The following is a 16207-nucleotide window of genomic DNA, read 5'->3' on the forward strand; positions in this document are numbered from 1 at the left end:
CTCAAGAAAAGAAATAAATGTAAACAAAGATGGCATGGTTAGTGCAATGCTGTTACAGTGCCAGCGACTGGGTCTGGGGTTCAAATCCCTCACTATCTAAGGGGTTTGTATGTTCTCCCCATGTCTATGTGGGTTTCCTCCGGGTGCTCTGATTTCCTCCCACCATTTAATTGGCCAATGAGCTATTGGGCTGAAAGGGCCTGTTACCATACAGTATGTCTGAATTTAAAAATAAAAAGGAATATAAATAAACTGCAAAACAGAAAAAAAAATCCTTAATAAATGATGTGCAAAGTAAGAATTCTTAAATGAGTCTCTGATTGAATTTGTTGTTTAGGAGTCTGATGTTGGAAGGGTAGCAACTGTTCCTGAACCTGGTGTTACGAATGTTGTGGCACATGTACCTTTTTCTTGATGGCAGCAGCGAAAATAGAGCATGTCCTGGGTGGAGTGGATCCTTGATGATTGCTGTTGTTCTCTGACAGCAGCATTCCATGTAGATTTTATCGATAGTGGGGAAAGTATTGCCTGTGATTTACTGGGTTATTTTTTTGCAGGGCTTTCTGCTCAGAGTTTTGATGCCCCCATACCAGTTCATGATACAGTTGGTCAGCACATTTTCCACTACAAATCTGTAGAAATTTTCCAAGGTTTTCGATGTCATACCAAACCTACACAAACTCCTGAGGAAGTAGAGGCACTGACGTGCTTTCTTCAAGATGACATGGATGGAGGAAAGATTCTCCACAATAGTGATTCCCAGAAATTTAAATTTAAATTTTCTAACCTTATCTACCTCTGATTCCCCAGTGATCACTGGATCATGCACCTCTGGTTTTCCCTTCCTAAAGTTCACAATCAGTTCCTTGGTTTTGGTGACATTGAATGAAAGACTGTTAATGGTCCACCATTCAGCAAAGTTTTCAGTCTCCCTCCTATATTCTGACTCATCGCCCCCTCATCATCAAATTTGTAGATCGTGTTGTTGTAGTGCTGAGCCACACAAAATCATAGGTGTAAAGTGAGTAGAGCTTGGGGCTATGTACTCCTTTCGAGCTCCAGTGCAGATTGAGATGGTGGAGGCTTCAAATTCGTAATATTTCTAAACATTGAATAATCATCTTTACTAATTGATAAAATTTCACTTTTAGTCCAATTAACCTTATAACCAGATAATTGACCATAAATTTCTAAGGAATCTTGAAGTGCTGGCAGAGAAACATCAGGATCCACCAAATACAGCAAAACATCATCCGCAAATAAATTTATTTTATAATCTTCATTCAAGACTCTCATACCTTTGATACTATCATTCTGACGTATTAATTGTGCTAGAGGTCCACCATTGTGCTAGAGGTTCAATAACTAAAGCAAACAAGGCGGGTGATAATGGACATCCTTGTCTAGTAGATCTTGTTAAATTAAAGGATTCTGAAAGCAAACCATTAGTAACAACTCTAGCTTTCGGACCATTATACAGAGCCCTAATCATACCAATAAATGAGAGACCAAACGAAAACTTTTCAAGTACTTTAAATAAAAACGTCCATTCTACTCTATCGAATGCCTTTTCTGCATCCAATTAAACCACCATTGGATAATTCTTCTGAGATTTAGATCTATTTATCAAAGTAATTAATCGTAGAATATTATCTGAAGCATACCTATTTTTTATAAAACCTGTTTGATCACGATGTATTATCTTTGGTAAATTCATTTAAATATTGGAGTTTGCTGAGCAGTTTTGAGGGGATGATGGTGTTGAATGTAAAGAGCATCCTGCTGTAGACATCTTTGGTGCCCAAATGTTCCAGGGTTTTGTGTAAAGCTGGTGAGATGCATCTGCTACAGACCTGTTGCTGCATTTGACAAATTGGAATCGATCCATGTCGCTGCTCAAATAGGAGCTGATGTGCTTCAACACCAGCCTTTCAAAACACTTCATTACTGTGGATGTTAAAGCCACTGGTTGGTAGTCTTTTAGCCAGGTTACCACAATCTTCTTTGATTGAGGCCTGTTTGAAACAGGTGGATAATATGCTGTGCTAGAGTGAGATGTTGATGTTATTGATAAATTTAAAAATGGTGGCGATGCTGGAGCTTCTGTTATGACACAGCTGCTGCTGGGGTAGTCTCAAGAAAGCGGAGAGTAGAGTCATATCGTGGCTCCAAAGGGCTAGAGCACCCAGTCTAGTTTTAACAGTTCAGGCTTTAAATGGCCTGTTAAAAAAACCAATGGGTTTTTATTTTAAAATCCTACAACCGCAGGCTCTGTCCCCAAGATGGTGGCACCTTTGCTCAGCAGCCGATGGACCTGCATGGTCTGTGGGCTGCGAGGTGCTGGGTCTTGGGAACCAGGTACTGGAGCCAGGATTCGAGATGCTCCTGAAAGGCCTTGGGCTCTAATGGGTTTCTGTTGGAGATTTGGATCTGGAGCTTCATTTGCTGATAGTTTGAACACAAGTCTTTGTGGCTGGAGGCAAATTCATGGACACAGTGACTCTTCTGCTTTTCTTTCTCTCTCTGGACAACAGTAATGATTACTCTTTTTCTGCCTTACAGCAGGCAGAAGGAAATCTGCTTAGTACACGTTCTATACTATGAAGTGACAATAAAGGAATGTTGACTCTTCAATACATTGGCATGTTGGTCAGCACAGGTTTTTACTACCCTGCCAGCTACTCTGACTGGAGCAGATGCTTTCTTTGGATTGGCTCTCCTGAAGGCAGCCTACACATCATCTTCAGCTGTCTGTTGGTCGCCTGCCCCCAGCCGTCCATCCATCATCCCCCTCCCCACCCCGGGCCGTCCATCTGTTGCCCTCCATCTAACTCCGAGCTCGGAGTTCACTCACAGCGGCAGAGTGGTTCCAGCTGCGTGGGGGATTATGGGTAAGGAAGGCAGCCATTGCTCCCGCTTTGTGCCAGCTGCTACCTGCTTTTTTCTTACTGGATGCTCAGAGCTGAGAGCCATTTTTCCACTGAAGGTAAGAGAGGATGGGGATGGGGGCAGCGAGGACAGGGATCTGAGCCAGTTTTATTTTAAAATAAAAATACATGCTAGTGATATAATGGACTTTTATGGTCTTTATTTTTCTAAATTCATTTAACACCCTGCGCCCCCGATTTTGTGCGTTTTTTTTTTAAATTTTTTTTTAATATACATCGTATTTGCTTAAAGAGATTTTTAAAATGATTCCAAAATATGGAAGATTCCAAACAATGGCATGTGTCCGGTTCCGACGATCCCAGATAAAAGGTACAACAGAGTGGCTTGTTGGATGACTTAAAAAGACATTTAAATCTCAACCAGATTGGAGTGGGCAAGGATCACATATAATTTATAATGGATACAAATGGCAAATAGTGAATGAGGCAGTGTGTTAGTCTTAAGATCATTATTACTAAAATCAATGGTTTCTTTTCTTGGAATATGGTGAACCATGATCTAATTTTCCTGTTCTTGGGTTGAACTGTTATTGGCATAATGTATGAGAATAATTTATGTCATCTTTCTATTCACCTAATGTTGTTATTGTAGCCTCGTAAACAAAGAGAGGTTAGCTAAGGGAGCATAATTTTCAATTTGAAATAATGGCATTTCTAAAATTCTTTGACTTGTATGATGTATCTTTTCCTGCTAAATGGGATGTTTTAGGAATGTCTCAAATTGAAAATTTGTTATTAATTAATATGTTTATTATCAAGGTTAATTTAAGTTTAGCATGTTGCAATGCAAAAGATTCACATTTTATGAATCTTTTGAAATTTGAATATAATTACAAATATTACAAACCTATTTTTGAGTTTCGAGACCTTGTGTTGTGATTATTAATTAAAGAAGACAATGACATTACATAGTTCTTTGGGGGGGAATTGTATGTATTTATATGAACTTCTGAAGGATTTTTATGCCATTGGAAGGTAATAAATCAGTGCAGATTTATGTTAAGACTTTATGAATAGAAACATCATTTAATTTTGTATTTCTTCTTGCTGGTTTCCATTATTTTCTCCTCTAGCACTGAATTGAGATATTTCACTATTGTATTTCTACCACTGTTGCTTCCTTTTTCATTAAACCTTCATCATTCAATTTTATTTCTGAAAACCAAAGACTTGTCTTTATGGTTTTATTGCAAATTTCATTTTTGTCAAATCACTTATAACTAATCACCAAATTGGTGATTTTAGTTTTAAAGTTTCAGTAGTATTTATTATAATTGTTTCACGAACAACATTGTGATTAAAATGCCAGTAAAGGATATTATTATTTCAATGAATATTGCATTTGACAAAGGCACTATTTAAAATGTGAATTTGAGGCAACTCAGCTTTTCCAGGAATTAAGATATTAGTTCATCTCTTCATTATTTAATTGGAGGCAAAATCACAGATGAAGGTGAAAATAAGGAGCATTTTCGTTGCCATTGCGGTATTATACAGGGCAAGAACTGAAAGTAGAAAAGGTTTTTGAAACGATAAAAATATTTCAAAATTTGTTAAACTTTCTAGTATGTGATCTCGTTGAAGAATCAAAATTCCATGTCATTTTTGATATGTTTTCATTTTGGACCATAAATTCAGTGAAATCTCCCCCATTTTTTCGTGATATTGTAGCCCAAAATCTGCCTGTGATGTTAGCTATTTAAAAGCTGCCAATATTTTCTTGAACAAAGAGTCCATTTTAAGATCCAACAGGAGCCCAACTCAGCACTTTTAAATTAAGTTCTGTTGTCATAACTAATTTGTTTATCTCAAGCTTTCAGCTCAAATCTGTCACAATAATCACAATTTTCTGATAAGAATCCCTCTATTCTTGTCTTATGATTGCAAGGCGATGCTTTTTTGAATTAGAATAGATTGGGATCTGGATCTTGCCTATTCTTAATAAATGTCAAAAAAGTCAATTTTTTTTTAGTATTTTATTTAATTTTTTTATCCATACATATAATAATAACAAAATACAGAATGCAGTCATCAATTATTAATGTCAGTTCTATTATACATGATGGTATAAACCCCCTCCCCAGCAAAGAATCCCAAATATAGACAGAAATTATGGTAGAAAGAAACAAGAGAAAGAGGGAAAGTATTATAACAAAACTTCAGTTTAGATAACTGTATCTTATTCTCTTCTGTTGAATTTTTCTGAAATGTATTCTCCAATACTGCAATTTCCTTTTCTAAATCTTGAAGTTCCACTTTATATTGCTTCTTCACTTTTGCTGTATAACTAATAATTTGACCTCGTAAATATGCTTTTAAAGCATCCCATAACGTAAATTTACTTTGAACTGATCCCGCATTTGTTTCAAAAATGAACCTAATCTGATCTCTTACATACAAAATAAATTCAGGCCTTTTTAACAACATCTCATGAAATCTCTGATGATAATTAATTTCCGCCATTTCAACAACATTACAGGAAATTAACAACAACAAATGGTCTGACAGAATCCTACTCTTATACTCAGCTTGTTCAATCCTACCCTGCAAATGAACTGATACCAAAAAGAAATCTATTCTTGAGAATGACTCATGACGTGCTGAATAAAAAGAATAATCCTTCTCAGTCAGATTCATCTGACACCATATTTCAACCAAATTTATATCCCCCATCAACTCAATTATTCTTTTTGCCATTTTGGTTTTCTTCACAATTTTTGGAGACTTATCCAACAGTGAATCAAACAACAATTAAAGTCCCCTCCAACCATAATATTCTCATTTGATTGATTCAAATGCAAAAATGCATCTGTAACAAATTGTACATCATTTTCATTTGGTACATATAAATTCATCAAAGTCCAAGCTTCTGAAAATAATTTACAATTAACCTTCAAAACTCTGCCATCATTCTCAGAAAAAGATTCTAAAACAAAAGTAACCTTTTTATGTATCAAAATTGCTACTCCTCGAGCCTTAGAATTAAAAGAAGATGCCAGGACATGTCCAACCCAAACTCGTTTCAATTTCAAATGTTCTTTCTCCGTCAAATGAGTCTCTTGTAAAAATGCAATGTCCACCTTCATCTTTTTGATGTAGTCCAACACATGTTTCCTTTTTATCAGATGGTTCATCCCTTTTACATTAAATGTCGCAAAATTTAATTTACTCATTTTATCGTTACAAATGATACCCAACACAGCAAACCCTCACAAAAAATATAAGCTCCAAAAGAACACTTTTAAATTTACCAAAAAAAAATAAAAAACACTAAATATAAAAACAACAACAAAAAACCCCACCAAAGTGGTACCCCCCTCTACTAACTGGGTGTGGCCTAAACCAGTAGTGGCAGATGACTTCAGAAGACACAGAGCCAACCATCCCCTCCCCAGCTGATATTCTTATATAAAAATAAACCACTTGTTCATACAGAAAGATCCAGTCCACAACACCCATGACTCCATTTGCTTGATCTTCAACACCAACAGCACCAACAACTTGACCATCATCTCTCTTCTGAATCAGATGTTGTTCCTCCACTTTCTTCCTGCCGTTACCATTCCCATTCTCATTCCTCTTTGGAGATCCCTGCGATTTCATTTGTTTCTGCAACTCAAAACTATGTGGGTTATTTGGTAAAGAGTTAGCAAAAGTCAGAGCTTCAGTTTCATTGTCAAAAAACTGAGCCTAAAAATGACCATAAAACACCTTCAGCACAGCTGGATATCTAAACACAAACCTATAACCCTTCTTCCATAGCACAGCTTTAGCTGGGTTAAACTCATTATGTCTTCTTATCACATCCTGATTTAAATCTGCTTGAAAAAATCTCTATTACTCTGAACCACTAAAGATCCCTAATTTTGATGGGCCTTCTGCGTTGCCAGACGTAATATCAACCCATGATCCTGGTAACATAAACAACGGATAAGCACCGCTCATGGTGGCTGGTCTGAAAAAGGCTTCCACCGTATTGCTCTATGCGCTTTATCCAATTCCAAACCTTCTGGAAATGCATCCTTTCCTAACATCTCTGGTATCCATTTATGAAAAAAACTTCACAGAATCTGTTCCTTCAACATCCTCTGGCAGTCCAATTATCTTAACATTATTACTCCGACTTTGGTTTTCCAGTGAATCAATTTTCTTCAGAAACTCATTTTTGGACATCCCATCCTGTAATACAATGTTCCACATAATCCATTTTCTCAGTATATTGTTCCACTTTATCATTGCAGTCACAAAACTCCCGCTTAATTTCTTTAAATTCATCCTATACCACGTTAACTGCTCACAAACGTTTGGCTACATCTTGTTTAATTAATGACAATTCTCTCAGTTCAGTCAATTGAAACTTATCCTTAAATCCCTGCATAACTTGATTTGCCATACTATTCATCTGACACATAAATTCTTCTGACACAGACAATATAGTATCTTACTCTACCTGCACTGTTTGAAAGTGGGAGATTTAAGTCTCTGAAATCTTTGAGATTTTTGAGGCCTACCTTGTATGATTCTGGCAGCATGGAGTATTGCTGCTTCTTCATCTTCTGGTGTCTGTAGTAATTCCTCTTCATCTTCTTCTTCTGATTCCAATGCTACCACCTCAGCCCGAGCCACACGACTACGGGTCTGAACTCCCTCCCAAACAGGAAATTACCAACAACGAATGGTCTCCCGTCGGGAGAGAGATGTTCCCGCAGCCTGTGCCCAGTCATTCTGTGCTTGGGCTCAGCATGTCACCGGCTTGTCCGACGCGCTCACGACTGCAATCGGGAACAGAACCCTCACCTTCATGAAGCCCCACATCCCCAGGCATGCAATCGGAGTCGCGCCCGCTCCCCCCTTCTCCAAGGAATGGCTTACCATACCGGCGCCATTTTGCGTGGTAAGACACGAAGAGGGCACCGGTGTAATTGCAACTGTGGCCTGAGTAGTCCGCTGAGGCTTCGGCAGCTCCAGAGTCCACCCCCATGGATCCCTCGAAGAGGTAGGCTTCAATTCTTCAGCAGTTTCAGCTCTTTTAAATTGTAGTTTCTTTGCAGCTTGAGCCTTGGTTCCTTTCATTATGACTGTAAATAACTTTTTAAACTTCTTCAGAACAAGTTTTAAGTATTTAACTGTCTTTAAAGTTCAGGAATTACTATAAACCACAGGAAATTAATGATGAATTTCATACTTTTTATCATGATTTATACACATCTGAAGGGACTGCTGATGAGGAGTAGATTGATTCTTTTTTGTTAAATCTGGATTAACCTTTATTGGAGGAAGAGGATATTAAGATGTTAGAGGATGCATTTACTGATTTGGAACTTAAGGAGGAGTTACAATCTATGCCAAGTGGAAAATCATCTGGAGAAGATGGTTTTACAATGGAATTTTAGAAATAATTTCATGATTTGTTATTTCTGGTGTGTACGGAAGTACTTAAACAAGCTACTGATACAGGTTTATTTCCAGAGGAATTCTCAAGAGCATTGATAATGGTTATACCAAAGAAAGATAGAGATCCATTAAAAGTTGTATCGTATAGACCTATATCTTTATTGAATGTAGACTATAAAATTGTAGCCAATGTTTTGGTGAATCGATTGGCTAATTTTTTGCCAAAATTAATACATATGGATCAAACGAGATTTATTAAAAATAGGTATTCAGCGGATAATATTGCTAAATTAATTACTATAATTAATGCTTCAAGACAGCAACTTGACAACCAATGATACTAGCGCTAGATGCAGAAAATGCCTTCGACCATGTTGAGTGCAATTTTTTTGTTTAAAGTGTTAGAAAAATTTAAATTTGGACCACTCTTTATTGGTTGGGTTCAGGCATTATATGCTAATCCTTCTGCTCAGGTGGTGACGAATGGACAGGTTTCCAGATATTTAATTTGTTTAGATCAACTAGATAGGGCTGCCCGTTGTCACCAGCCTTATTTGCATTAGTTATAGAACTATAACTATAACTCATTAGTTCAAGCTATTAGGCAAGAATTGAAGATTAAGGGAATTACAATTGGTGGATATGAGTATAAAATTAATTTATTTGGTGATGGTGTTAATATATTTGTCTCAACCTCAGAATTCTTTAGAACCATTACAGGATTTGTTGAAACAATATGGAGTAATGTCAGGTTATAAAGTAAATTTGGATAAAATTAAGATATTACCATTATCAGATGGAGATTATTCAGATTGTAAGCAACTTACAAAGTTTAAATGGTCAAATAAAATTAAGTATCTGGGTGTTATTGTGGATAAGGATGACCAAAATTTGTATAGTTTAAATTATGTTCCATTATTAAATAAGATTAAGTTTGATTTAAATAGATGGAAGGATCTACTGTTAACATTGATTAGACAGGTAAATTGTATTAAAATGAATATATATCCTCATAGTCAATATTTGTTTTAATCCATTCCAAGTGCTATACTGGGAAAGGTTTTTAAGGAATTAAATCAAGCAGTTCGTTTGTTCTTATGGAAAGAGGCAAGTTATCCAGAGTATCTATGCAAAAATTGACATGCAGATGTGACTTGGGAGATCTTCAACTGCCACATTTTCAAAATTATTATCAAGCAGCACAATTAAAGTTTATTAATACACTGTTTGATATTGACCAGCCCCTGATGTGGGTGAAAATGGAGATGGATCAGATACAGGAAAGATGAATACATCTCTTTATATATAAATGGAATCCTTTGCTTTTACGATACAATCTGCCTGTATTGAAACATTTAATGGGGATATGGCATAAGTGGAATCAACTTATAGGATCGAAAGATGTGATTTCAGTTAAAACTCCACTATATCTGAATCAGTTCATTCCATTTCCTTATTTGAAGGATTGGGATTCAAGAGGATTGTTATTAATGAAAGATTGTTTTGAAGTAGGTTCATTTCTTTTCATTAATAGACTTAGAAGTTTGGCATATTGCAAAACACTTTATTAGCTTATTATCAAGTACGTGATTTGTTATTAAAATGTTTTGATCGAGATTTAATACTACCAGATCAAACGAAATTTGAGAAATGAATTGCTGATAAGGAAAAAAAGGGTTTGTTTCAGTAATGTATTTGTTATTACAGAAAAAGATGAAGAAGGTAGATATATTTAGAATAAAAGATAAACGGGAGAAAGATTTATCTATTCCTATATCTGTGGAAGAATGGTCTGATATGTGTTTGGATAGTGTCACGAAATTAATTAATGTACGTTATAGTTTAGTTAATTATAACTTTTTGCATCAGTTATATTTAACCTTGAAAAATTGAAAATGTATGGTTTTAGTGAGTCAGATTTGTGTTTTCAATGTGGGAACCAGACAGGTACTTTTGTACATTCGGTGTGGGAATGTACAAAGGTTAAGCCCTTTTGGGAAAAAGTAATTAATTTTTTGCAGGATTTATTCCAAATAGATTTATATGTGGATCCATGGGTTATATGAAAAATATCATGGCTAATCTGTGATTAGAAAAACCTCAAATTGCATTTATATGATTAGAATTGGCAGTGGCTAGAAAATGTATTGCTATAATTTGGAAAAATGATGTTGAATTGAGAATACAAAGATGGCATACAGAAATTAAATCATGTTTGCATTTAGAGAAGATGACATATAGTTTGTGAAATGACTATACTTAAATGTGGACTTTATATTTGGAATGTATGTGCTGAGATGTTATGTAAAAATTTTATTTGTGTTTAAAGATGTAAATAGATGACACACCACACAACAGCCTGTTATGATTATATGTATTTTTTTTTAATAAGCTCCTAGGGGGAGGGTTATAATGGTAGTTGGGAGAAGGGAGGAGGGGGGATAGTATGGGGTAGTTTTAGATTTTATTTTGTATTTTACATAATTGTATTTTGTAAAATTTTTAATTTTTCCAAAAAAAAAGAGAGGAAGTAAAGAAAAAAAACCTGATTGGCAAGAAAACACCACCTACCACACAATTCTAACCATTTACGCTTTTTAGTTCTTCCAAGGAGGTTAAGGAGGTTTTTGAAGTTTAGGGAAAATATCTTTACATGAATTCCCACAATTTCTAAAAACAGGCATCAAATTTTCAAAAGTACATCATATTTATTTCTTAAATTATAAGTAATCTCAAAGGGAACACAACTATGCATTTCTGCATTCCATCACTCCATACTCAGATGAGAGTCTGATTTCCACGTGACTGCAATACATTTTCTTGCTACTGCTAACACAATCTTTACACATTCTTTTTGATGTATAGTTAATTTCAATTTCAATCTTATCCTTACAATATTACCTAATAAAAACAACATTGGATTTTGTGGAAATTTAGTATCTGTAACCTGTTCTTTAAAATTTTTTTCCCGTTTATCCAAAAAGGTCTCACTTTAAGGTAGGTCCAAGTAGCATGTAAAAAGGTATCTATCTCCTACCCACATCTAAAACATTGATCTGATAAATCTGACTTCAATCTATTTAATTTCTGTGGTGAAGATATAATTGATGTAGAAAATTATACTGAACTAATCTATATCTAATATTTATTGTATTTGTCATACTATCTCAATATAATTCTGACCTATTTTGTTCATCAATATTAATATTTAAATCTTCCTCCCATCTCTATCTGGACCTATGAATCCCCTGCTTATGAGTTGCTTTTTGCAATGTACATGGATGAAGTAAATTTCTTTCTATGTCTATTACGAATCAGCATCTCCACATCACTACATTTAGGTAATGACATTGTTAGACCCAATTTATCTCTTAAATATGCCCTTAATTGAAAATAACAAAAGAGTGTATTGTTTTGTATCCCATTAATTTTTTAATTGTTCAAATGACATTAAATTTCCTTCTTCATAACAATCTTCTATATATCTAATTCCTTTATGAGACCAAATTTTTTTTTAAATTATCCATTATAAAAGGAATAAGTCAATTTTGAGTCAGAGGCATTTTAAGATAATACAATCCCCTTGCTCCAATTTCATTGTTTATCTTATTCCAGGTATTAATCAAATGTTTCAACAAAGTGGTTTCCCTCTCACCCAATATTAATTTTGAGTCCCATTTATTTATAAAGTCTTCTTGTGTTTTCTCTGCTATTTTATCCATTTCTATTTTAATCCATGCTGATATCTCTCCCTCTTCAAAAAAATTAAGCAATGAACCTCATTGAGTTGTTTTGTAATAATTTTTAAAATTTGGAAGCTGTAGGCCTCCTAATTCAAATGTCCATGTTAATTTATCTAAAGGAACACTCAACATCTTACCCTTCCAAGGAAATTTTCTTGAATTCTTGAAAAAAACCTTTTTGGTCACAGTTTTGTAAATGTTTAAAAATTATACTGTTACTCTAGGGACTATATTCATCTTAAACAGTTAACTCTGCCCAATAGTGTTATTGGCAACACTATTCACTTATTCAAATCTTCTCCAGTTTTCTTAAGTAAAGGTGAATAATTCAATTTGAAAAAAAAATTAATATTATTGTCTACCTGTATCCCTAAATATTTTTTTACAATTTTCTGGAGATTTGAATTGGGTATCTCTTTGACACTGAGTATAATCCCCTCTAGTGAGAGGCATAATTTCACTTTTTTTCCTCTATTTATTTTATAGCCCAACACTTTCCCATATTCATCCATCTTAAATATAATTTTATGTATCAAACCTACTGGCTCTGTCAAATAAATCAAAACATCATCAGCAAATACATTAATTTTATATTCCTCCTGATTAACTTTAAATCCTTTAATATCAGGATCAGATTTGATTAATTCTGCAAATGGTTCTATTGCTAGTATAAAGCTGACAATAATGGATATCCTTGTCTACTAGATCTAGTTAACTGAAATAGTTTAGAGACCTGTCCATTTGTTACAACTTCAGTTTTAGGTTCATTATTTAAAGCTCTGATCCAATTTGCAAATATCTATCCCAATCTAAATCTTTCCAACACCTTAAACAAAAAATTCCATTCTTTTCTGCATTTAAAGCTACTGCCATACTTGCATCTCCCTTCATTTTACCAAATGTATTATACCAAGTCATCTAGTCACATTATCTGTGGACTGTTTTTTTTTTTACAAACCCTGTCTGATCCATATTTATCACCTTGGTAAAATTTTTGTCAATCTATTTGCTAACATTTTTTCAATGATCTTATAATCACATTTAACAATGAAATAGGTCTATATGATGATGGATTACTGTTATTATCACTATAGAAAAGGATTCCGGAAGAGTGTGCATCTCTACAACCTGCCCTAATACCTCCATAAAAGTAGGAATCAACAAATCTTTAAATTCTTTATAAGACCCAGGTGGGAAACCACCTTCTCCCGGAGATTTATTGCTTTCTAATGAACTCAGTGCCTCCCTCATCTCTAGTTGGTTGAAGAGGGCATCCAGCTCCATTTGCTCTTCCAAACTTCACCTTGGTAATCTTGTTTGTGACAAATAATCCTCTGTCTTATTATCATCTCTTTGTGACTCTGATTGCTATAACTTAGAATAAAATTGCTTAAAAGCTTCATTAATTTCTTGAGGTCTATAAGTAGTTACATTCAAATCTGTCTTAATTGTATTAACCATTCTTGAGATTTTCTCTGCTTTCAACTGCCAGGAGAGGACCTTTTGAGCCCTCTGTTTAGTTTTCATTATTGCTTTCTCTCTTCTAGAGAGAAATGTATTACATTGAAGTTTCTTATTAAAGTCATCTACTTTTCTACTCAGAAGACTGCCTTTATAAGTCTGTCTCTAAATGCATAATCTTTCTCCAGTTGTTCTACCTCTTTCATATAATCCTTAATTTTAGAAGTATATCATATAATTTGTCTTCCTAAGTATGCTTTCATCTCATCTGCATAAAATAAATTTATTATTAACCAAATTAGAATTGAAAAAAAATTGAATTTCCCTTCTGAAAAAATCACAAAAGTCTGGTCTTTTTAATAGCATTGAGTTAAACCTGCATCTATAAACTGATTCTTCTTTATCCAATATTGTAACTGTCATTAACAAAGGAGAATGATCCGATAATGTTCTTACTTTATAATCAACTTGGTTAATTTTACCTTGGAGATGTGTTGATATTAAAAATAAATCTATCCTTGAATAAGAATCATGTCTATTTGAATAAAATTAATAATCTCTTTCTCTTGGATGGATTCTTCTCCATGTGTCCACTAAATTCAAATCTTTCATTAATGTCAAAGTTGTTTTTGCTGCCTTTGGCCTTGTTATGAACACTCAGTCTCTGAAGGGAATCTCTTTTGCTTCTCTTCCTCCTATTGTTAGGGGTGATAGGCAACGGTCATGGTGACTCTGTTTGCTTTACATCATAAATATTATAGATTTTGGTATTGATGAGAATTCTTTATTCCTTTATTGTCAAATTCAATCTTTGGTAAAATGTATGTTTGGTAGAGATATGATTTTACCAAAATGACTAAATTTGAGACTTTTCTTATAAAGGTACCAGTGAAGGGGTATATTTCATTTATGTATCAAATATTACAGGATGGTATGGATAAAAAGGGTTGGGATAGATCTAAAATTAAATGGGAAGCGGATATTGGTTTTATTTTTTCTGAAGAGGATTGGTTAGATATCTGTTATGATAGTGTAACTAGATTGATAAATGCACATTATGCAATGATTAATTACAATTTTTTACATCAATTATATTTGACACATGAAAAATTTAAAAAAATATGGTCTTAATAAATCAGATTTGTGTTTTAGATGTGGTGATACAATTGGAACTTTTCTTCATGCTGTTTGGTTATGTATACATATACAATCTTTTTGGAAGAAAATTCAATCATTTTTAGAATATCTGTATAAGATTAAAATAGTTTTATATCCAACAGTATTTTTATTGGGTAGTTTGCAACCTTTGAAAGGTTTGGGATTAGATAAGTTCCAGCTTGCTTTTGTATATTTAGCTTTATCCATAGTGAAAAAACGTATTGCTAGTACATGGAAAGATACAAATATGATTGATATTAATAGATGGCATAATGAGATTAAATATTGTTTAATAATGGAAAAAATTACATATGTTTCACATGATAATTATAATTTTTTTATTAATAAGTGGCTGTTATACTCTAAATATTTACATTTCAATTTATATTGATTAGATTTTAATATGTATAATTTTTTAAAATATTCTTTCTTTTTTTATGGCTCTCCTTAAGAGAGTTGGCTGAAGGGGGGGGGGGGGTCTTTTCTTTTTTCTTTTTTTTCTATATATAGAAAATGAATAAAGTTTAAAAAAAATAAATATTATCATGAATATAAAATTTTTATTTACTTTTTAAATTTAGACATACAGCATGGTGTAGAGCTCGTCAAAAGAACTAAGGCTTTTATTAGCAAAAGACAGGAGCTCTTCACAGCTGGTCGACCAGTCCAGAATGATCCGACCTGGCTAGGGACACAACCCTTTAAGGCCCAGACAGTAGGCGTGGCTAAGCTCTCAGCCAATCGCTGTAAGCACAATCATTACACTCTAGATACTGTAACTATATACATTGGTGATTGGTCTACTATCACACATGGTAACAGGCCATTTTGGCCCATGAGCCCATGCCAGCCATTTACCCCTAATTAACCTATAATCCCCAGTACATTTCCAATAGTGAGAGGAAACCGGAGCCCCTGGAGGAAACCCACACAGATATGGGGAGAAAGTACAAACTCCTTACAGACAGCGCGGGATTTGAACCCCGGTCCCAATCACTGGTGCTAAAGCAGCATTGCGCTAACTGCTACACTTATCTTGCTATCCCTTTTTAATGTATATTCTGTGAAAATAAAAGAAACCTTAAACATCGTAGCTGCCCTTTGTAGATACTTAGTTATGGTGATGTACCACAGAATCAGGCTGAACGTTTTGCTCATCTGTACTAATTCTGTTTGTTCATTTTAGAACTATATCCTCGTGTGCCTTATCAATTCATGCCTATCTAAATGCTACTTAAACACAATGATTGTATCCGTTACCTATTCTGGTATTGCATTCCAAAAATTAATCCATCTCGTTGTGGAAAATTTCAATTTCTGATCTCCTTTAAATTTGCTCATCTTAAGTTCAAAGTTCAGATTTATTAACAAAGTTCATACATGACACCACAAACAACTCAGATTCTTTTCTCCTGTGGGCAAGGTTGAATTTCTACTTATCAGTGATACAAAAAACTGCACTCAAGAAAATATATGTATGCAAAAGAGAGAAATATAAACCAA

General features: G+C 34.3%; 1 protein-coding gene across 9 annotated transcripts in view; it reads left to right on the top strand.

The window, feature by feature from the left end:
• dnaaf11 (dynein axonemal assembly factor 11) overlaps nt 1-16207 on the top strand; it is an 80633-nt gene that overhangs the window by 5478 nt on the left and 58948 nt on the right. The window lies entirely within an intron of this gene.

This window comes from Narcine bancroftii, chromosome 2 (genome assembly GCF_036971445.1).
Source record: "Narcine bancroftii isolate sNarBan1 chromosome 2, sNarBan1.hap1, whole genome shotgun sequence".
Lineage (NCBI taxonomy): Eukaryota > Metazoa > Chordata > Chondrichthyes > Torpediniformes > Narcinidae > Narcine > Narcine bancroftii.